Genomic DNA, 25,744 nt, shown 5'->3' with positions numbered 1-25,744 from the left:
GTCCGCGCCCCGGGTCATCGATGGCGGCCGGCTCAGGCCACCGCGCCCCCGGCTGCCAGAGGCACCTGCCGCAGCGCCGCGCGCCAGGAAAGGCGGCGGGCGACGAGGCTGGGGCGCGGGTCAGTCGCGCGCCGGCTCTGAGCTGCAGCGCCGCGGGGGCTCCGCCGGCAGAACCGCAGCCGCAGCGGGGGCCGGGAGCGGGCGGGAGGCGGGCGCGCGGCGGCGACCGTGACTACGAGGGAGGCGCCCGCGCGCGCCGCAGGCAGCCAGGGCCAGCCTGGCCGCAGCCTCGCCGACACCTGCTGGCCCGGCCGACGGCCAATCAGCGGCGCCCGGGGCGGGGGCGCGGGCGGGGGCCGGGCGGGGGCGCGAGCGGGGCGCCGGGCAGGAGCGGCCGCGCGGGATCGCGCCTGCGCCGGGGCAGGGGTTGCCTGCCCGGCGGGTTCCACGGGAGCTCCCCCGGCGCGCGGGCGGCACGCGCGGGCGGGGCGGGGTTCAGGGAAGAGGCGGGGCCGGGGTTGCGCGCGCCCGGGGCGGGGACCCGCGCCCCTCCCTGGTATCGCCCCCTCCGCGCTGGGCAGCGTTCTGGCCGCGGCCCCCGGGGACTCCCAGGAGGGACTTCGGGTCGTTCCCGGCTTTGAAGTGAGGCTTTTCCTATCCCCAGCCTCTGAACCCCCGGGGTCCGGTCCTTCCCTGACCGCGCAGTGACGGGAGGGATGGGTCACCCCGAGCCCAGGGGCGACCGACTTCTACCAACACCGCCGCTCGCCGGCCGGAGTGCGGGCGCCCTCCCGTAGGAACCTCGCCAAAGCTGGCTTGGCGCTTCTGCACCCACACCTCTTCCTCACTTCGCGTCTCTGTTTTAAAGGCACCGTGGTGACCCATCCCCTGGTCTGCATTCCCTAAATTCCCCCGTGAATGTGCGCTAGCGACGCTCATTCATTCAACACACTCGGGCTGGGTTGGCGCCCAAGTCTCCCAAAGTCCCCTTCGCTGCCGCAGCGCCCGGGTGGTGAGGACGCGCAAAAGATTGCTGGAGTGAAGAACGCACCCTGGCGCATGCCAGGAGTTCCAGGTCCTGGAGGAACCGCAGGGAGTGGAAAGGTTCCCCCCATTCTCACCCTCCCAGATCAGGGCTTCATTGTGCGTTCACATCCTTTAGGCCCAGAACCTTCCAAGACGCCTGGCTCAGTCCCCACCACTGGACTGTGAAAACACATTGCAGAATGGAAGTCACTTCACCAGAATAGTTTGTGGAGCTACATTGGCTTTTCTTAAAATCCTGGGAATCCTTCCTCAGGATGGCGATCGAGGTGGTGCTCTCCCTGTAAATTTGTACAGTAGAAATGGATGACTCATTTGCTGACCTGTCCACAAAACAAAAGCGAGCAAACAAAAAAACTTTAGGAAGGGAACTTAGAGAGTAAAGGAGTTGATGTCTCTCAACATCTGGCTTCCTCTGTTCAAGGGGTTATGCAATCCACAAACTGGTGAAAGTGAAAGAAAGTTTGTGTTGTTTCTGTTTTATTTATATTGTTTTAATTTATTTCTACTTGATTAGCATTCACGTGATACAGAATTCAAAAGTGCAACCCAATTAACAAGATTCCCTACCTGGGAACAAGATTACCTCCCAGCCTCTCAATTTTTCTCCCAAGAGGAAACCATCTCTTTGATTCCTTGTGTTACTCCTAAAGAAATTACACACAAAAGTATTTGTCGAGTATTTATATTTTTATCTTTGTTATACAAAAGGTCTAACTTCAGACACGTGTGGATTAGTGATGTCAGAAGTAAAACTAGAGTCTCAACCTCTTTCTTCTCTATCTCTCCCTTTGCCTTTTCTTCTCTTTCCTCTTCCTTCTCTCTCTCTCTGCCTTCCTCTGTAGGCATCCTTGGTAAAATGTCTGCCTTCTCCTGGTGACACCTGGAAGCTCCAGAATTATTTTCTCAGTGGTCAGGATCCAAGAATGAGGGGAGTCTTCTCTTTCCCAGAGAGCCCATTACGCTGCCTAGGAAAACTCGAGTGCTCTGGGCCTCTCCTGATGGCACCGAGGTTGAACGCTGAGCTGCGAAGTTGCCTGCAGCCTCTTCAGCACAGGTTCCATCGCGGGCCGTTGGCGAGGGTCCCACATGGTGCACAGGCCTCTCCTGCCGTGCCCACTGCTCCCCTCAGCAGTGTATTTCATTAGTCTGCCTGTTCTGTTCCCCGCTCTGTCTCTGGTGAATTCTCTCACCCTCCCACACATCTGACTATATACCCAGTGCTTGTATAAATAAATAAATAAATATTAAAAAAAAACAAAAAAAACAAAAAAACTCGTGTGCTCTGCGTTTGGTGTGAGTCCACCCCTGGGGCAGTCCAGGCCTGGGTTTTCTCATTGTCAGGCAGGGGACGTTCTGATTGTTGGTGAGTAAGCAAGGACAATGGTCAAGGGTAATATACCCAAATGCATGCAGGTAGTTCTTGAATGCTCCCCTACACATGCCTCCTGACTGGTCAACAGTAAGCCACATGTAAACGCTCATCCTCACTTACATGCAGATCTGATGAAAACCTCAGCTTCTGCAGTTGGACCCCAGGCCCACAGGGTAAAGCTTTAAATGCAGAATGTGGAAGGATTGCTTCTCCTATGTGGCCTCACAGGGACTGCATTGTGACAAGAATTGGGATTGGGGTTCAAAGGTTATATGACAAAACTGGTTTGATATATAAATTTATATCTTTACGGACACTTCCCTAAGTTGTAAACATTTTTAAAGAAAAATACAGAACAGTTCAATGATTTTGTCAAATGAGACAGGAAAAAAGTAGTCATGGAAATCCAGAGACATTATGAGTGAAAAAGAGCCCCAGTCTCCTGTTTGTGGTCCTTTAGGTCAGAAACAGGCACAGCTTCAATTCTTCACAAGAGCCATTATTGATTTTTTTTTTAACATTCCCCATGAAAGGTTTGACATCTGAAGATGATTTGGATAACAATAAGCCTGCTAAGAGATAACCTGAAATGCTGCCTTCTTGATTGCTCCATCCTGAGCTGTTATCCATTGCAGTTTTACTGAATTCCAGCACTAGCCATCCTTCCTTTTGCCCCTCAAACAGCTCTTGTTTTTTCATTTTCTGTATGATCCTGACCACTGTAAGAGTTTTAATGGAGTCTTCCTTTATCAAGAAGAGCTCATTGACTTTTGCTCAGACAAGGAAATATATCTGTCACGTTTTCTTTTAAAATGTGAATCAGACACTTCATTTCTTAGAAGATTGATGAGTTTACACTGGCAGGAAAAGGACATATCTTGAAAGGATTCTGGGTAGAATTAAAACATTAATCACAAAACTGCAGACCTAGTCTGACCTTACCACTTCCTGGCTGTGTGACCTTGGGCAAGTTACTTAACTTTACTGAATACTGGAGTCCCTAAATATAAAATAAGGTATGATTCCTTCCACTGCCCTGCAAGGTTGTTATTAATTGATGTAATAGATGAAAAATTGTTTTGCACATGAGATTTATGTTGGTTAACTAACATTGTAATTTAACCTGGAAAATATGTAATGAATTATAAAAGAAGGCTCTGTGGCATTCTCTGGTATAGAAGTAGTGAAACTTTGACCTACTACTTCCTTGTCAATGAAAACATGCAATCTGATCTTTAAAATCACTTATCTCTAGCTCTCTATCCTACTTAGCACTTGTTATAGAATATTTGCTATTGGATACATCTCCAATCTCCCCAACTAAACTGAAAATGCCTTACAGTTGGGACCATGTCCCCTTTTCATGACCCTAATGACAGACTGCCCTCTGTCCAGACATTATCATGAGAACTTGTAGGTATCCAATAATTATTTGTTGAATCAAAAGTGAGTAAATGGAAAAAATGACAAACTGGATCACATCAAAATTTAAGAAGATATTTATTCTGTGAAAGACCCTATTAAGAGAATGAAAAGACAAATGATACTGGGGAAAAATATTTTCACATAACATATCTGACGAAGGACTTGTACCTAGGACACATACGTGTGTGTGTGTTTGTGTGTGTGTGTGTATAAAACCCTCCATGTTCAATAGTAAAGCACTTAAGAGATCCAATTAGAAAATAAGCAAAAGATGAGACTATTTCACCAAAGACTATATACTGCTGACAAATAAACATATGAAAAGATGTTCAACACATTGGTCATTAGGGAAATATATATGAGAACTATAATGAAATATCATTACATACCTATTAGAATGGGTAAAAGAAAAAATAGTGGCGACACCAAATGCTGCTAAGGAGACAGAAAAACTGTGTCACGCACTGCTGGTAGAAATGTAAAATGGTGCGACCACTCTGGAAAATAGTTTGGCTGCTTCTTTTGAAATTCGTATCTGACTTACCCTACAACCTAGCAATTTTGCTTTGAGCATTTGTCCTGAGAAATGAAAATTTATAGTCACACAGAAGCTTGTACAAGAATGTTTATAGCAGATTTACTTATACTAGGCAAGAACTAAAAACTGTACACATGTCCTTTAATAGGTGAATAATTAAAAAAACTGAGGTATATCCATACCATGGAATACTATTCATATGTAAAAGTAACAAGCTATTGAGAATGTGGCAACTAACATGGATCTTAAGCACATTGTGCTGAGTGAATAAAAGCCTACCCAAGATTGATATTTATGATCTGATTCCATTCATATGTCATTCTTGAAATAACAAAATTGTAGTTATAGAGAACAGATCAGAGGTTGTCAGGACTTAGGGGTGAGGGATGGGACACGGAATAGGTGTGGCTATAATAGCATAGCCTGAGGGACCATTTGATAACAGCATGGATTTTATCTTGATTGTGGTGGTATTTGCACAGTTTCATAGAACTATATATGCATACTCTCACTAATGAATGCATATGTAACTGTTGAAATCCAAATAAGCTCTGTGGCTTGCACCAATGCCAGTTTCCTGCTTTTGATATTATATTATAGCTATGCATTATGCAGGATGTTAATATCGGGGGAGGCTGGGTGAAGGTTTATCTGAGTCCTCCCTGCACATTTCCTTGCAACTTCCTGTGAATCTCTATACTTATTTCATAATGAAAAGTGAATGAGTGAATAAATGAATAAATTTCTATGCTCTAAAATGGAAGAAAGGCATCAATACGATCTATTGAACACTTTATAATACTGTACTTAAGTCCATAGTTTGGAACTCCTTGTAGTAAACAAGGTTGTCAGTATATGCAAAATTTATTTCAGATCCTGATCTCATATTAAATACTTATGCAAAAGCATGTCACACACACAATCACCCAGGAAGATCGTGACAATTATCATATAATAAGACTGGATATGAGTGCTGTACTTATTTCGTTCCCCAAACATAGACACGCCTGATTTCAGAGGACATGCCAAATCTGTAGCTTCTGATGAGCCTCCCGGGCAGGCTGCCTCCTGATTACTATTTAAAGCCTAGATCAGATCTCCGCTAATCAAATAGTTCTTTCTCTACCATCCTGCAGATCTTAGAGCAGATTTGGGCCTTATATAACCTCAACATGACATTCTGTCATGGTTTTTTACATGTAAATCTATTTCTATTTTTTAATAAGGCTAGGTAATTAAGTCAGTACTAGTCAGTACTAACTGAAACATTAGATTTTTTATATGCAGTGTACTATTTTGAAAAATATGTTATATATGTGTGTGTTACATTATGTAAGATTATGTTGATAAATATTATATTCATTTATAATATATGGATAGATAAACTTTTTTAGGGTTACTCTGAAGTTTAGCATATCCTGCTTTTTCTGCAGGTATATAATTATAGGATTTTAGTTACAAAGAAATGGTTACTGATATTTCTATCAGTTACTGCTCTAAGCATTTATATCACTGTTTAGGTTAGGTTCTTTGGAAGCAGAGAATGAGACAGGAATGTGGAGACATGTGATTTATTGAGGAGGTGCTCTAGGTAGATGTATTACATACATCTAGGTAGATGTATTAGAAAATAATGGGCTTACCAGGAGAATGGGCTGAATTTCAGCCTCTACTTGACCTCCCAGCCAGACAGTTGTTTGCAATACACAGTTGCCCATCTGGGCAGTGACTCTGACCCTACAAAGGTCCAGTATGGGAAGAGCAAGAAAATTACTAAAATAATGTTACTTTAATAAATAAGGAGGCTAAAGCCTAAAGATAGGCTCCACATGAGAACCTAAGTATTTGTAATTGGGAAACAGCCCAGAATCCATGAATATGGCTTCAGAGCTCCAGAAACAATCTCCAGGAGCAATAGTTGAACAATGGAGTATGCACAGAGAGCTGCAACCTTGACCTTGACTCAGGGATCCACTGAGGACTAGATGAGCAAAGGCTGGCAGCAGCTGAGAGAAATCTCTGAAACCAGACCACACAAGACCAATCCATAACAGCCCTACCACAAGGCAGCAAGATAGTAGGATCAGCAGAGGGACTCCTTTGTGCTAAATAGATACTCATGATTTTTGACAACTGAAGACAGGTAGGAGCCTTCAAAATGGAAATCCTGGATTTTCTGCTCTTCAGCAGTGATTGCTTAGAAATACAAACATATCGCCATATGTGTATCTTGAGTCAATAAAGCAGATCATATTGGATTAAATAGAAATTGAAATGCAGAGAAAAGAATTTGTTTGTGGTAACTATAGTATTTTTGTCGGAGGTATGTTTTAGAAAAATTAATATTTTATAATGGAGCTATTTGTTCCCTACTCAGTAATAGCTTAAAAAAAAAAAAAACTTTACTGCTTTCTTTAGTAAAGCTGATTCTAGCTTGGGAGGACAAAGCAGAAATAATAATCTTGTCACTCACTGACTAGGGCTTCCAATAAGGGGTACTGAGGCTGCTGAGAGATGCTAATATTAATAACAATATCATCTTACAAGAGTATAAATAACTACTGACTTCTGGAGCCTTAATTTGTGACTCACAATTTTTCTTACTATAATTCGTGTCCCTACAATAAACGCCAGATTTGGTTAATAACCTCTGTAGCCAAATCAGATACAATGCTCCTCTGAATTCTGAACCAGTTAAGACCCGAGGCAACTGACAGCCTGCCGCTGGGCTGAGGATTAATGAAATTAGCAGTAATGCCTGGAAACTAAGCCAGAGCCCTTTGTGTGAGCGTGCATCTCCTTCAAAACAGTCCTCAAACCCTGAGGGATGGTTTAATTGTCACGATCTTATTCACTGAGACTTAGTTATAAGATTTTTATTGAAATGGTGAAGTTGGGCATTATCAAAGAAAAGGAGACAGATCAACCTACCCTCTCTCAGTTCCTGCTCCGCATTTTCTATATTCCATAACACTTGTCACCCTTTAACATGTTAACTTCCTTATTCTATTTATTATATATCATTTGACATTGCGAGGGTAAAGATCTTTGTTTTGTTCAGTGATACCTCCAAGTGCCTTGGACAAAACTTAGCCCAAAGACTTACTTGGTAAATTGTTATTGTTATTGAGTAAGTGGAGATATCAGAGAAAATGCTCATCCACCATCTGTGTACAATTCAAAGACATTCAGAGACTTTCATGTGCACTGAATAATCACATTGATTTTTTTTAATCAGGTGACCTGAAGTTTCAGGAACTGTATTTCTGTGTTTCTTCAATAGGAAAAGAATCTCTATACAATGATATTGCCAGTTCATTGAATATGTTTCTCCTCAGCATCATGCCCTGTCACAACTACCACCTTTAAGGCAGTGTTGAGATTTATGGGTTCAAGAGAAGTGTTAGATATCCTTCCTATTCCTTCGCCAAGATTTATTTCCTCTAGGACCTCAAGGTCACCTTCACCATGTTGACCTCAGTTGATTACTACTCTTCCTCATCTAAACATATCCAAACAAGGATACAAATCCTTTCCAGTTCTTCAAAGGACATGTGAGATAAGGCTGGGATGTAAAAAGAAAAAAATCTGAAGACTAGAGGAAATTGGAAATAATATAGAGTACCATTATTTAAGATGAGTGTTTCCCAAATTCTGTTCCACAGAACATCAACTTGGGAGCTATAAGAAGGTACGCCACAATAAAGGTGTTTTGTGGGTGAACAAAGTTAAGTATGATGCACACTATATCTACTTAGATACTAAAATGCATGTGAGCATTATAAAGCCTCTGAGAAGTCCTGCCATAAATCTCTCTCTTTTTTAATCCAGTGGTTCTCAAGACCCTTTATTTTCATTCACAACCAAAAGCTTATGGACAGCATGTTCTGGGGTATCAGTTTGGCCTTCTGAATTGCATCCCACCCCTTATAAAAGAGACCCCATTAGACATATATTGTGCTGAGTCTCTTCTTTCTACATCCTCCTTCAGCTTCTATACATGGTAGATGGCATCCTCAAAGTTCAAGGTGAATTCTTCCATGAATAGACACAGAGGAGCAAAGATCAAGGCCTATGCTCAGAATTATCCTCTCCTCTCCGAGAAGTCCTTCCTTTTCAGATGAGTAATACCTGGAATATTCTATCTCATAATTCAGGAGAGAACCCTTAGATGGTTATCAAAAGCAAGAACTCTGGCATCTGACCCAACCACATCTAAATTAAAAATCTCCATGCTTCAGTTTTCTCATGTGTAAAAATGATAACAATAGTAATTACTTCATAGGATTCTGTAATTCAGCAGTTAAATCATGTAAAATAAATTATGTAAAATATTTAGAATAGAATCTGACACATAGAGTATATGCTGGGGGTGTCATTAATTATTTAGTTTAGCTTAGGTCTGGCAGCCTCAAAAAGATAGTCCATCTGACTACAATAATGATATCAAAATTCATATAGGAGGAGACATGCCTTAAGGAGCTAGGGAGTTATTTTTATCTGGTTGCAAATATTTTGATCACTTGACCTTCTGTATATTCCTATAAATAGTTAATTGATACATTTTGAAGTTTTTATTTTTATATTATAAAAATAGCACATTCTAACTCTGAGAACCCATAAAATATAGGTAAACATTAAAGGAAGAAATGGACTCTGTCTTTGGGGACCCCACTGTTAATATTTTATTATACATATTATACATTATGAAAATGATGACATAATGCTCCTCTAGATGTTTTTCACTTGGAAAAATATTATGTACTCTTTACATGTCAATTAATATTCCCTAGAAGCATTATTAATGACAGCTATAAATCATTCCATCCTGTGGAGTATCAAAATTTATTTCTTAATTCTTGAATGGCTTACTCACCTGGATGATTTGGTGAATTGCCCATTAAAAAACCAGTGTTATAACAGAAGGAACCTATACAATCCTCATCTTCTGAAAGATTATTAAGCTCTGTCAATTCTTCCCACTAATTTCCCATGCATAAACCATGTCCACCTGTTAGTCTTCATTATTTTGAGGTATAAGTGAAATCTAGTGAAACAAATCCACAAGTCAGCGGGAGAAAATCAAAAGTCTGGAAGACAGAGCTTATTAAGTAAGATTAAAGGAAGTGGTATTCTTTCATCCATTACCTGTCAGTTCTCTCTGTGTTTATTATTCAAGCATTAACAACATCTGTTTCTTCATTTATTACTTAGTCCAGGAGTATTTGCCATAAATATTTTAGGAGTATATGTCAGGGCATAAAAATGACCCATACTTCCCTCCCTCGTTTTAAATAGAAAGGGGCTCTGCTATGCCTCAAAAATAAAATATGGTAGAAAATAAGTTCCAGAAAGCCAAACATTAAAGCATCTGAAATACAGAATTTATTCTAATGAACCTTTTTCGTAGTGATTTTCCATATTTGAAACCACGCAAGTGGAATAATTAATGGATGATTTGCTCTGATGGTCTATGATGATGACAGAATCTGCAAAGCAGTGAATGACCAGCCAATAGGACACATCACAGATGAATTCTTACATGATAGGCAGTGAGATGCAGAGCATGCTGTGCATTTGACAGCTATTATTTTTGGGGTTTGTGGGATCATCACTTCCTCACAATCTATACTATTACTCCAGCTTAAGGGAAGATCCCAGGGACAGCCATCAAGTGTTCAACCCCACAGCCATAGTGATGAACTAGGCTACTGGAGCTAGGTCACTGATACTTAGTAAGGGACTTTGACTCATACAGAGAGGAGCTGTCAGTAAAACTAAACTTGACATGAATAGAACAAGAGCTGCTTACAGTCATCTTGCTGAGAACAAAGTTACAGTCTTCATAAGACGTCTCTCTGAGTTATTTAATTCATGATTTTGAAAGCTGTCAATTTGAGCTGGGCTCAGCTGAGTGGCTTTTCTGGTCTTGGCTGGACACTCACTTAATACTTCTGTGAGCAGCCACTGGATTAGCAGAGCCTGGATGCTCTAGGATGGCCTCACCATGTTATGATCATCTTTAAATAATCTTCCATAGTCCATCATTGGCCACAATTATTTATGTCTCTTCTACGTGCAAAATACACTTGTCTCTTCCCAAGACCTTCTATTTGGATTGGAGTTCATGATTTTGGGACCTACATATTGCCATGTGAAGCTTCCCTTGAATGAAGACCTGGACACTGAAAGTCAAGTTACATGCCCTCACCGTACACAAAATACAAATGGCGGTGGGGACAGTATGTAAACTTACTATTTAAAATGCTCTGTCAAGAACAATTCATGCTATGGAAAGCCTTGTAAGTTTCATGGACCAGAGGCCCTCATGTCAGATCAGGTAGCAAATGCTTAGGCAGAAGAACGAGGTCCCACACTGAGGATATTTTTTAAGGCTGTTGTGTTTTTTTCTTCTTCTTCTTCTTCTTTTTTTTTTTTTTTTTGTGATTCTGAGTGACTTGGACAGATTCCTATCTGTAGATTATCGAGAATTTTCTGGTAAATAAGGAGTCCATGCATTTTTTTATTAGTGCATGATGCTTTCTTTTTTAAAGTGGTTACCATTTTAAGGTATACCCTAAATCCTAATAGTCAGTACAAGAATTGTTAAGTGAAATATTTGCATTATGTTCATCTTCAAACATTTAGGTTTTCTATAAAATGTTAGGGGTTTTTATTTGTTTTCTACTTAAGATTATTTTGCTCAGTGTAAGTTGATAGTTACTTAATATATCCTTCCATAGAGTATGCAGATATTTTTATTAAATATTTTCTAAAACATTGGTAGCTTTTCAACATTTTAATTTATTTTTTAAATAAAAGTAGAGGGCCTCCCCAGTGGCGCAGCGGTTGAGCGCTGGGTTGCGAGGCTGCCCGTGACCTCTGCGGCGCCGGTTCGATCCCTGGCTGCTCCCCGGCCACTGGAGGAGGGTCCCACATGGTGCGCAGACCTCTCCTGCCACCCGCTGCTCCCCTCAGCAGTGTACTTTGTCAGTCTGCCTGCTCTGCTCCCCGCTCTGGCTCTGGTGAATTCTCTAACCCTCCCGTGCTTCTGACTGTACCCAGTGCATGTATAAACAAACAAACAAACATAAATAAATAAAACATGCCTCTATTAAAAATAAAAAATAAAGTATTAAATAAAAGTAGAAGTCCTAGAAGTACAGTCCCACTCACCAGGATAAGGAAACAGAGGCATGTTCAGAGTAGAAAGCTAAGCTAGGAATAGGCAGGCTATAACTGCCTGGAAGAAGGAGCCACGTACCCCAGAGATTCTAATTCCTGAATCTCAGGGGTGTCTGACTGGGGAAGAGACATGGCTGACACAACCCCAGGAAACCCAGCTAACTGGATCCAAATTCTTGGTGATGCTCCACAAATCACTTCATAACTGAGTCTGAAAAGTTTATTTACAGTCATAGCATGCACCCTAATATACAAAGGAGAATGAGTTTAGAGAAAGAATGACTCTTCAGGCCTCCAAGTTTTTGTTTTTTTTTTTTTAAATAAGCTAATTTGGTCATTAATAGGTATAACCAGTTGAGCTGCTGACCTTTCACAAGTTTCATCACCAGTATTCTGTAAAGCATCCTTGTCTCTTTGTCATACAATGTTTTACTAATGCTAAACACTTTAGCACAATGAAAACAAAGGCCCATCTAACTGGTATCATCTTTCCTACTTATTTATCATTCACAAACTTCTGAGACTTTTGCCTTTCTACCTCAGTTTATGCTTGTTCATTATTTACTACACGCTCTTCAAATTCAGTACTATTTCATTAAATCGGTCAGATGATTATGTGGTGAGTTATTTTGAATTAAACTTTCAAGACCAGTTGCATTTTATGATCAGATTATAAATATAAAGAAAATGATTTTAATTTAATATAAGAGGTTTCTATATTTTGTCTCACAGAAATAGGAGAAATTTTTATTTTTTTTATTGCCAAGTGCATATTCATTATTTAATGGGTCATTGCAATAAACCCAGACCTTATTTTCAAGAAAATTTTCAATGCTATTTGTAAAAGTGATATATCAATGACCTTAGTAAGCAATCCCTTAAGTACCTTCCCTAATTCATTTTTTTTTAAATAACAACAGATAAAACAAAACTCACACAAGTTTTTGAATGGTCCTGTTAATATTGCCAGTGGGAACTTGCCATTCTCCCCAGAACCACACCCCACTTTTCCACTGCCAATTAGCCACTTAGAGAACAATGAGACATTGGGCCGCTGAATTTCAGATCCTTAAATATTTAAAAGCTAGCCTTTTATTTTTGTTTTTTTCCTACTATGAAAATCCCCAAAGAACACATTTTTCACTGTATTTATCCATCACATGCTAAAACAACCCAGGACAAATGTACAAGGCTTTCCATTGAACTATTTGTGCTATTAATCTATCTCCAAAAACTATTTGTGTCATTAAGCTACCTCCAAAAACTTTCGCAGCAAAGGATTTTTTATGGCTTATCATATGATCATAGCAGTGTTTTTCTCTTTTAAATCCTTGCGTATTTGTGAAACCCATTATTATAAATTACTGTTTAAGTAAGTGTATTTATTAAAGGAAACTATGCAGCTTTTTATGAAGCAAAGTGCATATGTGTTTTCTTGAAAACATTGTCTACACATCTATGTATAGCTGTGTGTACTCACACTTAGCAGTATAATCCAAGTTATCTAGTATGTATATAAATAGGTATATACTCATACACAGTATATAGATCATGTACATGTATAAACATATACAATACACTCATATATGCGTATGTCTAAGCACACAGCACAAAATAATGGTTATAGACTCTGCAACCAGTCTGTTTAAATTTAAATTCCATTCTATCCATGTGAAATAAGCCAGAAAGAAAAAGAAAACTACCGGATGGTTGCACTTATAGGAGGAATGTAGGTGATCCAAACAAGGGATAAGGGCCTCCCTGGTGGCACAAGGGGTTAAGCACAGCACTGTGAAGCTATCCACACCCTCTGCAGCATGAGTTCGATGCCCAGCCAGCCAGGGAGCTACCCACATGGCACAGCAGACCTCTCCTGTCTCACCAGCTGCTCCTCTCAGCAGTGTATTTCAGTAGATCTGCCTGTTCTGCTCCCCACTCTGTCTCTGGTGAATCCTCTCACCCTCCCACACTTCTGCCTGCACTCCAGCTCTTGTATGCATATGAAAAAAAGTGCTCATCACTATATATCATCAGGGAAATGCAAATCATTTTTTCTAGAAGTTATTCTCAGTTGTTGCATTGTTGAATAAAAATATTCCAAGCTAAAATCTTGACAGATATTATTAAATTGCCTTCTATAAATGTACCAATTTACATTCTCAGTCAATTGTATAAGTGAGTGCCTATGTCCTCACATCCCCATTATTGGGGTTCCTTTAGTTTTTGCCAATCTGAGGTTATCATTTTTTTTTAATTTGTATTTTTGCATTTTGCTTTCTTATTTGTATTTTCTGATTACTCAGAATCTTTTCTTAAAAATATCGGTCATAAATATTTCTCTAGTTTGTTTTCTAGTTCATATTCTTTTTTTAGTTTAGTAATGAATTGTTTGTCTCTCTCTTCTGATGTGTAGGCAACTTTTACCTTTGTGATTTATATGTATAATAGTTTTTCCAATATGTCATTGTAATATTACCTTTGTGGTAAGCTGTTTAGTAGGAAAAGATGTTACCAAGAATTTTTTGTCATCAAACTTATAAAAAAATTGTCTTCAAATAATTTTAGATTTTCAGAAAAGTTACAAGGATAGCAGAGTTAGTTCCTGTCTATGCTTCACCCAACTTCTCCCAATTTTAACATCTTATTTAATTATTGTACATAACCAAGAAATTATTGTACAAAACCAAGAAATTAACCATGGTACAATACTATTCACTAAAGTATAAACTTTGTTCCTATTTCACCAGTTTTCCCACTACTGTCATTTTTTTTATTCCAACGTCTGATCCAGGAGACAAGGATGCATTTATCATCCAGTTTTCTTTGTCTCTTCCAACCTGTGAAAAGTTCTCATTCTCTTATTTTTCATGATCTTGGCACTTCTGCAGGGTATCTGTTAGGTGTTCTGTAACCTGTTCCTCAATTCAGGCTTATTGGATATTTTCTTTTTAGATTTTTATTAGATTAGACTGTGTTATGGGCTATCTATCTATCTATCTATCTATCTATCTATCTATCATCTATCTCTAACTACCCACTTTTCTCTCTGTTTCTGCATTAGAAACCATGATTTTGTGCTGATACTTTCAATTCCAACCCCAAACCACAGATTTGATCTTCACTTTCCCATCCTGACTATATTGACATATTTGTTCTGTCTTAGAAACTATTTTTAGACTTGCTAATGCCCACCACTGTGGAGGAAAACCCTTTTTGTTTATATAAAATATGACCATGGTTCTCAAAGTGCTTTACCACTGTAATAAATACCCAGCAAATACCCAGAGAAAAGTCAGGTCATAATCCCCACCTTTCCATCCCATTCCCACCAGCCTCCTTTAGATAACCTATTTCATTAGTTTTTGGTCTACTCTTACTAGTGTCTCCTTTTACAAAAAATAAATACAGATATAACATCTTATTTCATTACTTCTTTTATGCAAAAAGCAGCATTCTATATAGTTTCTTGCTTCATTTACTTAATTCATTTTAACAATTCCTATTGCCACCAATAGTTCCATTTTATTTATTTTTATTTTTTTTAATAGTTCCATTTTAATATGCAAAGCATGGGCTCAGAAAAATTAAGTAGCTTTTCTGGCAAAACCAATAAATGGAAGAACTAGGGAAATACACTTGTACTCTGATACCTTCCATGGTTCTTACCATCTTTTCTATTTGTTTGTAATTAGTTTGTAATTCTCAATATTGGAATTAACAAGCAAAAACAATATGACATTTCTCTTTTCTGGAAATATTACTACTCCCCAGGAAGCAATTCCAGCTTTGCTCAGACAGGTTGATGATATGTTTAATGAGCATTTGGAATAACTCTAATATTTCCTGTTGTGGCAAAGCTCACTTTCAAATTTATTTTTTTTTTGAGAGAGTTGAAAATACTTTGCAGATTATTTGCTTCCTTATCATCCCACACTCCTTCTGTTTATTCTTTCTTTAGGCTTCCCAGCTGAGATACATATTGCTTTCCAAATCTTTATGGTTTGATGTATTAGAGAACTGACATTACCACCAAAATCATAGCAAATGAAACTATTATACAGTTTATCCTTTTTGAAAATTCTAGCTATTAGAAAAAAATTACTTTGACTCTATTTACAGAAAGGGACACACGTGGCAAAACATTTTTAATATGCAAATTCATCTAAAATATCCATTAATCACAGAAATATTTCAAAAAGGGCCCAATTTTCTCAAGACTTCAGCTTGCCATCTTTCAGTACAGTGAGCAGTTCTCCTGCCATGAAACTCACTAGTTGAGTGTTCACCACTTTCTTCACCGTTTAGCCCCAGAGACCAAAAAACAAACAAGCAAGAGACACCACTGTTCTAAGGAGAACACCTGCATAGAAGGACAGAGTAGGAGGGAGAGTCCATCAACAGAAATCAGATCTCCTCCAAGGATTTGGGGGCAAGCAACCTCTCTTAGAAGTCAAATGAAATTTGACGAAAGTTAAAGTGCAATCACTTAGCTGCTTGAGCCCTCAAAAATTCACCTGCATGATAATAAAAGAAAATTCAAACTCATCATCAATTGGCTTATGATGTTCTTTGCCTTTAATTTCTTTGGCTTTAATGTAAATCATTGCTTTGATTTACATTGACCTTGGAGACCACCTCTGAATTCCACACAGGCCAAAGTCCTCATTCATTGGGGCACCTGCAACTTGTTCCAGGGATCACCTGGAACAGGAGTTGTACTGTCCAAGGAACTCTTGCCAACCTAGGCAGGCAGTACAAAGAGCGAAATCCACTCAGAAAAGACTATCCCTAAGAGTTTTCAGTCTCGGAGCATAAGCCCTGGAGGAGGTACTTGGAAGTTAGTTGTCTTAGATGAAGTTTTCTTGTATGCATTAACAGTCCTTCATTGAGAAGATTGGAGCAATTAATGTTATCTTGATTAATGAATCTATATTAGCTTTGTAATCTCTAATGCTTCTCCGTTCTTGCTAGCAGACAAAAATTTGAAACTGACTTAATGCAGCCCACCGGGCAGACTTTCACACTTGGTTGGAATCCTGCTGTAGCTGCTTTCAGTGAAGCATTTAGCAAAGTCAGTCCTGCTCAACTTGTGTACAAAATGAGGCAAATTAGAGCATAGATTTTAAGGGTATAGATCACAGGGCTGAATGCAAGTTCTGGCCTGGTCATCACGAAACCTCAGTTATTAACATATATGAGGATTATATAACACCATCTTCAAAATCGTTCCAAATCAGTGGCTCTCAAAATGGGGTTCCTAGACAAGTAGCAACAGTGTCATTTGGGGACTCGTTAGAAATACAAGTGTGTGGGCCTCCCCGGTGGCGCAGCGGTTGAGCACTGGGTTGCAAAGCTTCCCGCAGCCTCTGCAGCGCCGGTTTGATCCCCGGCTGCTCCCTGGCCACCGGAGGAGGGTCCCACATGGCACGCAGACTTCTCCAGCTGCCCACTGCTCCCCTCAGCAATGTGCTTCGGTCCTTCTGCCTGCTCTGCTCCCCGTTCTGGCTCTGGTGAATTCTTTCACCCTCCCGCACTTCTGACTGTACCCAGTGCTTGTATAAATAAATGAATAATAAATAAATAAATCTTAAAAAAAAAAAAGAAAGAAATACAAGTGTGTGGTCCTCATCCCCCACCTACCGAATCATAAACTATCATAGTGAAGCCCCAAAGTCTATTTTACCAGCCCTCCAGGATAAATGATGAGTGCTAAAGTGTAGGGACCACTGTTCTGAGCAATGGCTCCGCACTTTGGTTGTTCACTACAAGCACCGGTGAATTTTTTAAATGTTCTATGTGAGGTTCTAACCCCAACAGATTCTAATATAATTGATCATATATTGAAAAGCTCCCATTTAATTATAATGTGTGGACATGAAGAGTGTATAGCATACAGTAATTTCTCAAATGTTATTTATTATTCAGTTATCAATAATGTATCCAATATGTAGTAGGTGACATTTGGGGTAGCTGCATTTACTGGGTTCTCCTATGTGGAATTCAGAAGTAGTCTCTGAAGACTGCTGCATCCCACCTGTTGTCAGAAATCAAGGACTCATCTCCCCAAAGTGCATAAATGCCAAAAAATATATGCCACCAGGTTTGAGAAAAGAAAGGGGTACAATGTAAAGCCTGCATACCAGGCAGAAAGAGCCCCAAGACTCAGATCTACCAACCCAATAGGTGGGAGGTATGGACTTAGATCACATTTTGGGTACCAGGGTTTGGGAGAACAAGTGTTTCATTGGCTGGGGAGTGAGCTTGACAGGAGATAATTGGGCGAAGCAGACAGGGACAGCAGGATGCAGAGCTGGCAGAGGCCACTGGTGGGGGTGGGCTTTTGCCTATATATATTGGCTGGTGGTCAGAACCTTCTGATGTCTTGGATGGCTCATGAATTAGGGCTGGAGCCAGGTCGCTGGGTTTTTTTAATGTGGAGAAACAGAATTGCTAGGGACAAACAAGTTAGTCTTCTATTTTAACAAAGGGGTCATAGGTTGTCTAATTTAACTGGTCAGACTGGAAAAGCTGTTAGACCTGGGTAATGCTAAGCTATGGCAGAAAGAATGCACAGCTAGTTTCAGGGAAGGTTTCAGGTTGTGGGGGCTGGTTTCACACCCTGCTACCTGCAAAGTATACAACTTATGTTGGGTTGCAAAGTGGAATAGGTATTGGCTTGGGAGAAAGTCAGGCCAGTTTGAATGTGATCTTTGCACTGACAAGCCAAGTCATTCTAGGAAAGTCATGTGACCTCTCTGAGCTTTAGGGATGTCATTCCAAAGTGAAGATGATACACTGTCTCGTGGGCTGGCAAGCAGGAAGCACTCTATCCGCCTCTTTACTCTTTCTCCCTCTTTTCCTTCGTATTCTTCCCCACACCGTTTTCACTCCTTCTCTTACTTGTGTTCATAACAAGTTACACTCCAGGCATAAATGCATTTTCTTCTCACTTTAGTCTTTTCCCTGGTTACTTTTATGCATCCCTATACTCTAGAGTTTCCTGGGCCCGAGAGGAAGCTCCAAGACCCTTGATCCTTCTCCATTAAAGGATCTATCTGAGCCAGCCCTTGCGAGCCAAAGTCAAACTCTCAGTTCCCTAGAGCCCTGCTCTGGCCCATCTTGTCCTGTTAGCATGAAAATCTACATAGGGGGGGCCTCCCCTGGTGGCGCAGCAGTTGAGCGCTGGGCTGCGAAGCTGCCTGCAGCCTCTGCAGCGCCGGTTCGATCACCCGTCACTGGCGAGGGTCCCACATGGCGCGACAGACCTCTCCTGCCATGCCCGCTGCTCCCCTCAGCAGTGCATTTCGTCAACTGTCTGTTCTGCTCCCCACTCTGGCTCTGGTGAATTCTCTCACCCTCCTGTGCTTCTGACTATACCCAGTGCTTGTATAAATAAATAGTCTAAAAAAATTAAAAAAAAAAGAAAATCTACATAGGTTAAAGGTTTTTTCTGCAGAAGAGGAAGGTGTAATAATGTTGCTGTACTCTATCCTTTCTACCAAACTGCCAATTTAGTATGGGGAAGGGAATTAGGCAGATTTCTCTATATTACTCCCTTATTTCTGGAACACAGGTTGAGGTAGATCTTCCTGTAGGTCAGAAGGATATAGGTTCAGATTTCCCAATAAATTAAAATCCACACCCAAAAGTTCACTACTGATCAACTTTCACCTTGTCTAGTTTCCAATAACAAACTTTGGTCTCTTTCTTGTCTTTGGTCCAATGGTACCAACAAGAGGAAACAGAGAAATGACCAAGTCTGAAGACAATGTAAAAGAATAGCAGATAAATAGGGCAAATAAATATAATGGCCCACATAGATCTAAATTGCCCAGAGGATTGAGTGGGTAAGACTCTAGTTGGTGGGACTGAAGATTGAAGGTCAGTGGTATTAACCACTTCCTGAGACTACAGACAAGACACCAGACACACCCTTTTCTATTTTTGATTCCCTTCTTTTTCTAAGATCGGGTTCTCTCTGAGTATTGATTCCTATGCACAAAACTTGGTGTTGCAGGGAATAACAGATGCAGTTGGTGCCTCACTGCATATTCCCTTGGGTCTTACCATTTCAGTGCAGGCTGTTCCGTGCCCATCTGCCAGCATCTGCATATTTGGGATCTTCTGCCTATGTGTAGAGCAGATCAGAAGTGTTCTTCTAGAATTACCATGATTTTCTGCCCTCTTCACCCTTCCTTCAATGCTGCTCAGGCTATACCTCACTCTCATGCTAAGCTAGCTCGGCCATCATGTCCCTCGCCACCACCTCATCAGCCACAGTGAGATGTTCTCCAACATCCACAAGAGTCAGCGAGATCATGGATGGGCTGTGCCTGGAAGTGGAGGGGGAGAGGGTCAGTACAACTGAGGGGAACACTGATGATTGCCTCATTAATGGAAATGCCTCCACTGATGTTTCCACAGGCAAAGGCACCACAAGCACAAGAATCACAGGTATTAATATTGTCAGGACTCATCAATTGCAATGAACCTGCTTCACAAAAGAAGCCTATAAGAAGTGCACCAAAGATTATTATAAGAAATCAGTTAAAGATACACTTGAAGAACAGAGACCAAAAAGAATGAAACCTTTCAGGACAGGAGCTACAGAACAAATCACAGCCTTGCTAATTTTTAAAGCTACCAGTTCTTTATTGGTAAACACATGAATCCAGATGGTATGGTTGCTTTGCTGGACAACGTGAAGATGGGGTGACCCCAGATATGATTTCCCTTATGGGTGGCTTAGAAATGGAAAGTGTTAACGAATTTGGCAGTAACTTTGCATCCATCTCGTGTCATTATAACTGGCTGCTCTTTTCATCTACACGGCACCGGAACAGATAAATGGGACCAATGTCATCTTGAGCTCTTCACTTATTTTTGACCTTGATTTCTTGGGAATGGAGGCATTATTTTTAAGAAAAATCATATCTTGTTGGTTATCTAAAAATAAAGTGCATTTGAACTCATTTGAGAGAAGGCCTTTTAGTTTTATATTTGTCATCGTGTTGCTGGAAAAGCTGGAACCTGCTTGTAGAACACTACTAGAGAGACTGTCTTCAGATAACTTCTACAGTCTGCCCTTATGATTGAAATATATATTAAAAAAAAAAACAAGAATCAACAATCTTAATTCTGAGTTGAAGCAAAGGAAAAAGACTATGCTTGTAGCTGTGCCAACATTTGAAGTGAATTTCCTACACACTTCATCACCTATAAAAGGAAGTAGTTAACTCTGGGAGAGATTACCTCCAGAATAAAAGAGAATGGTACAGTTGGGGTAAGGTATGATCTGAGTTTATTTATCATAAATCAAATAGAACCAAGTTCTAAAGAAACCTAGACCTCTTGGAATGCTTATGCCAAATGCCCTGGGAAGTTAGCAAACTGCCTGTTCTGCTGCTGTTTCTGTCTGACTTAAAGTGGTGTGCACATTTTAAATGGTTGGGGGAAAATCAAAGTTTATGGGATAATGAAAATCGTGTGTCCAGTTTTACTGACACACCATGTTAATGTATGGATTGACTATCTGACTCTGCAAAAGGAGACGTATATCAGATTTTAGGATCCTAAAATAACTGTGGCCCTTTGCAGGAAAGGTGCATTAAAGATGAAATTATAGATGAATGTGGAACAAATGAGGGCAGAGGGAAAAACAACTGTTGTGTTGCTATATCTGAAGAGGCTGTGCGTATCAGAATAAAAATAAAAATGCATCTGACAGACCTGGGGAAGTTACTGCTTGCTGCTTCTGTTTTCCATTACAGAAACCTTGTAAGAATTGTCCTTGTGTTTTCTGTATGTGTAATTTTGGCAGCCAAAATTGAATGGGGGAATACAAAAAATAATAATTTTTGCAACTCAAATAACCTTCTAAATAGCATAGAACCTCTCTGATCTGAGAGAGAGAGAGAGAGAGAGAGATAGAGAGAGATAGAGAGAGAGAGAGGATTAACCGAATAGCATTCCTTCCCAGGAGTCATGAACCCAAGGTGTGGTAACTCAGTGTGCACAAACTGATATCCAGAGTTCCCCAGTGGGACTGAGCTCCAGCGACCCATGCAGTCACTAACGTGATGACAAATCCTTCACTGGTTTCTGCCCTGCCCTGCCTCACTCCACATGCCTTCCTCGGGGTCTCTTGGCATTGTCTCTTAAGAGAACTACTTGCCTCAAACCCTTGTCTCTTGGTTTGCATCTAACTCGAATTAAGACACAAGGAATCTGGGGGCGGAGCAACATGGCGGCGAGGAGACACTGCGAGTAAGATCTCCCATTAAAAAAAGTTAATAGGGAGGAAAAGCGGCAGGTCCCAGTGAGAACTGGGACACGGAAGATAAACGGACGACTCCAGCAAACTACCCGAAGAAGAAAGTTGCCATAAAAGAGGACCAGAAGGGAGGGAAGCGCAGAACCCTGCTCCCCTCCCCCGCCCACAGAGGCGGCACTCTCCGACCCGCAGAGAGGAAAACAACAAACCAAAACAGCCAACAAGAACAAAGGATGCAGCAAGCGGTCTGTGAGTGGAAAGGAACTATTGCAGCCACCACACCCCGTGAACGGGAGCTGTGGAGAACCCTGCAGGATCCGCCGCGGAGGGGAGCTCCAGACGCCATTAAAGAGAGCCCCGCCCCCCAGGAGGAGGCAGCACCAGCACACAGCCCCGGCCGCCGGTAAGCCTGCTCAGAAAGCGGCGCGGATCCGGATCGGATCGCAGCTGCCCAGGTCCCCGCGCCTGCGACCTAGGCTTGCGGGGAGAAGCGTGGAGGCCCTCCCTGAGTGAGCAGGAACAAGGCGCCCAGGCAGGGGAGCGGGATTCAAAAGGCGCCCTTCCCGCGCCACTGATCTGGGCTACAGCCCGCGTCCTGGAACTGAGGACTTTGGAACTGAGACCCGGGGCACGAAATTAGGGGCATGGGTTCCCCACGACGGTGGGCACAAGGCAGACAGCACAAAGCCGTTGAGGTGTACCCTACCATCCCCGCTCTGCTCCCTGTCCCACGGGGTGGAAAATCAGCTCCCCAAGGGCTCTAGGAGAGATCTCTGGCGCCACCTAGCGACTTGAAGCCAGCAGAGGCTCCTGAAGGAGCTAGTGGCCAGCTGGGGAGTTAGCCCACGCCGGGCCCCTTCCGAACAAGTAGTCTGAGCCCACAGGGAGAGCGAGCACCCACAGCCGGGGCAGACCAGGCGCGCAGAAGAGTGTGCCTGAGACTGACGCGCAGGGAGTGTGTCCCACATCACCATTTTAGAACAGGGACATTTCTTCAGTAAAGACTACCTGCAGAAGGCTTCCTCAGGAGCCAGAGGCGAGCGGGGGAAGTTCGCCCACGCCAGACCCCCTCTGGCCTGCAGTCCAAGCCCAGAGGGGAGCAGGAACCCACCGCCGGGGCAGACCAGGCGCACAGGGGAGTGTGTCCCCACATCGGCATTTTAGAACAGGGACCTTTCTCCAGTAAAGACTGCTTGAAACTGACAGATGACTCCTGGAGGAACCAGAGGGGAACAGAGAAGCCCACCCAAGATGCCGGCCAGTCCCAACAACACAGTGTCCCAACGCATACGGCAAATTAGAAAACAGACAGTAGGGAGGAGAAGAACCACACGCAACCTAGCAACTCTCCAGAGAAAAAGCACACCACAAAAAGAAAGCCAGCCCCAGATTGCAAAGACAATAACTTGGAAGAATTTCTGAGCCTTCCAGAAAGAGAATTTAAAATTGCCGTGATTAAAAAACTGACAGAAGTCATAAAGAAAACAATGAAAGGGAAAAATAATCAACGATCAGAAGAATGCAATTGAGTCCCTAGAGAGGGAAAACAATGGTCAGAAGAAAGAAATTGAGTCCCTAAAGAGGAAGTAAAAGAAATGCAGGAGATCAAAGAATTAATGGAAGAACTAAAGAAAAATGAAAGCAGAATAGATGAAATGGAAGAACGAATAAGTAATCTTGAAGACAGAGATAAAAAGAACCAAAAAAAAAGGAAAGAGAAGTACGAAGGAAAAAGAACGAAGAAAGACTTCGGGAACTATCTGACTCCATGAGGAAAGGAAATAAAAGAGTTATAGAATACCAGAAGGAGAGGAGAGAGATGTAGGAACAGAGAAAATATTCAAAGAGATAATTGAAGAGAACTTCCCAAATGTGAAGAAGGAGCTGAAAATTGATATACAAGAAGCAAGAAGAACACCAAACTTCCACGACGAAAGGAAAAATACAGCAAGACACATAATAGTAAAGCTCCCAAGAATCCAGGACAAGGAAAAAATAATGAAGCTGGCAAGAGGGAAGAAACAGATAAACATTCAAAGGAAAACCAATCAGGCTGACATCAGACTTCTCCGAAGAAACACTACGGGCAAGGAGAGAGTGGAGGGACATAGTCAACAGACTCCAAGAAAACAGATGCCAACCAAGAATACTCTATCCCGCAAAGCTCTCCTTCCTCTTTGAAGAAAGAATATGGACCTTCCCAGACAAACAGAAACTCCGGAATTTCATTGCAACTAAACCCCCACTCCAAAAAATACTACAAGGAGTCCTAAAGCCAGAACCTCAGAGGGACGAATAACAATGAAAGAAGGCCAAAAAAAAAAAAGTTATTAAAAGAATAAATAAATAAAATCAAAGGAAAGACAAACACAATGGCAAATACAGATGTTAACATATCAATATTAACTCTAAATGTAAATGGACTAAACTATTCAATAAAATGACACAGAGTTGCAGCCTGGATTAAAAAACAAAACCCAACCTTTTGCTGTCTCCAGGAAACACATTTAGCTACAAAAGATAAAAATAGGCTCAAAGTTAAAGGATGGAAAACAATCCTACAAGCAAATGGACCAAAAAAGAAAGCGGGAACAGCTATACTTATATCAGATAAAACAGATTTCAAACTCAAAAAGATAAAAAGAGACCCCAATGGTCACTACATTATGATCAAGGGGACAATACTTCAAGAAGAAATAACACTCATTAACATATACTCACCAAAGGAAGGAGCACCAAAATATATCAGACAACTGTTGTCCTCTCTGAAAACAGACATCAGAGAAAACACATACGTAGTGGGAGACTTCAACACACCACTATCAACAATGGATAGATCAACAAGACAAAAAATAAGTAAAGAAACCAAAGCTCTAAATAAGGACCTAGAGCAATTGGGCTTAACAGACATCTATAGAACACTAAACCCCAAAAAAACGGAGTACACATTTTTCTCAAGCGCACACGGATCATTCTCCAGGATCGATCACATACTGGGGCACAAGACAAACATCAACAGATACACCAAGATTGAAATCATATCAACCATCTTCTCTGACCATGAAGGCATCAAACTAGAAATAAACCATAAAAAGAAGGCAAGGAACTTCCTACCTCATGGAGATTAAAAACCACACTACTGGAAGACCACTGGACTAATGAGGAGATCAAAGAAGAAATTAAAAAATTTTTTGAATTGAACGACAAGGAGGACACCAATATCCTAAATGTATGGGATGCAGCAAAAGCAGTAATAAGAGGAAATATATAGCAATAGAAGCTCACATCAAGAAACAAGAAAGAACGCAAAGAAACAACCTAATCTCGAAGCTCAAAGATCTAGAAAAAACAACAAAAAACCCCAAAACCAGTAGAAGAAAAGAAATAATAAAAACCAAAGCAGAAATAATGAAATTGAAACTAAAAAAACAATCCAAAAGATCAATGAAACCAAGAGCTGGTTTTCTGAAAAAATCAATAAAATAGACAAACCCCTAGCCAGGCTCACAAAGGAAAAAAGGGAGAAAGCACAAATAAACAGGATCATCAATGAAAGAGGAGAAATCACAACGGACACAGCAGAAATCAAAAGAATAATCAGTAACTACTATGAACAGTTATATGGAAACAAGTTTAACAATCTAGAGGAGATGGACAAATTCCTACAACTCTACAATCACCCAAAGCTAGATAAAGAAGAAATAGAACACCTAAACAGACCAATTACAATTAGCGAAATTGAAATGTAAATAAAAACCTCCCCAAAAACAAAAGCCCAGGACCTGATGGATTTACAAATGAATTCTACCAAACATTCAGAGACGAATTAGTGCCTATCCTTCACAAACTCTTCCAAAAAATTGAGAAGGAAGGGACAATACCAAACACGTTTTATGAAGCCAAC

At 41.0% G+C, this 25,744-nt stretch overlaps 1 pseudogene; it reads left to right on the top strand.

The window, feature by feature from the left end:
* The first annotated feature begins 20 nt into the window (after positions 1 to 20).
* Positions 21 to 20,414, top strand: LOC119237574 (translationally-controlled tumor protein-like; annotated as a pseudogene).
* Positions 20,415 to 25,744: the final 5,330 nt, after the last annotated feature.

This window comes from Talpa occidentalis, unplaced genomic scaffold, assembly GCF_014898055.3.
Source record: "Talpa occidentalis isolate TD23 unplaced genomic scaffold, MPIMG_talOcc4v2.1 talOcc4.10, whole genome shotgun sequence".
NCBI classification, from domain to species: Eukaryota; Metazoa; Chordata; class Mammalia; order Eulipotyphla; family Talpidae; genus Talpa; species Talpa occidentalis.
Note: the sequence above shows the minus strand (reverse complement) of the source record. Positions and strands in the feature narration are given on the sequence as shown.